We start from the raw sequence: 846 nt of genomic DNA on the forward strand, positions 1-846 counted from the left end.
CTCAGGGCATGAGGGATGGCTGGTGGTGACCTGGATGGGGATCCAGCTTAGTGGCTTACTTGCTGTGTGTGCTCTGGGGATCATCACTTACCCTCCCCCCAAACCTCAGTTTCTCTATATGCAAAACGAGGACAAGTTCTCGAACCTCTTAGTTATGCAGAGAAAATGAGATAAGGCTCTTAAGCATTTTAGCATAGTGTCAGGCACACTGGAAGGACCCAGTAACGTTTGTCATTAGATTCTTATCACTGCCCTCCTTGAGTCTCTGCATAGCTGACCCAGAAGCCACCTAGTCAGGCCCGAACAGGTGCCCGTGGTGCGTGCGTGCGTGAGTGCGTGCGTGTGCGTGCGTGTGTGTGTGTGTGTGTGTGTGTGTGTGTGGCGCAGCCCTAGGACAGAGGATGAATCATTGACCGTCGAAGCTGTGCGTTATAAATGTCATTCTCAGACTTTTAATGAGGGCCCGGGCGTGAGCCCACATATGGAAGGCGCGAGGCAGCCTCCGGGGTCCCAAGTTGCCATGGAGGCGAACGCCCCGGGCGGTGCCGGGAGCACGGCCCGGGCACAGGTCCCGAGTCGGGGGCCTGAGTCCCAGCCAAGCTGGATTCCGCCTTTGTGCGGGTCCTTGACCGTACCTTTGGGATCCTGAAGCGGGTGGAGCAGGGAGAGAAATAAAGTGGTGGAGACTGGAGAGGGCTTCCTGAGGAGAGTGGGGTGTGCGCGAGCTGCTTGCAACAGGGATTCAGCCCCCTGCGATTTCAAAGAGCGGGCGCGGAGCCGGGCCGGGGGGCCCCGAAATCGAGCCCCGCGGCTCGCGGAGCCGTGCGCTCTGCGCGCGCCTGCACC

The sequence above is a fragment of the Pteropus vampyrus genome, unplaced genomic scaffold, assembly GCF_000151845.1.
Source record: "Pteropus vampyrus isolate Shadow unplaced genomic scaffold, Pvam_2.0 Scaffold46, whole genome shotgun sequence".
Classification (NCBI taxonomy): domain Eukaryota; kingdom Metazoa; phylum Chordata; class Mammalia; order Chiroptera; family Pteropodidae; genus Pteropus; species Pteropus vampyrus.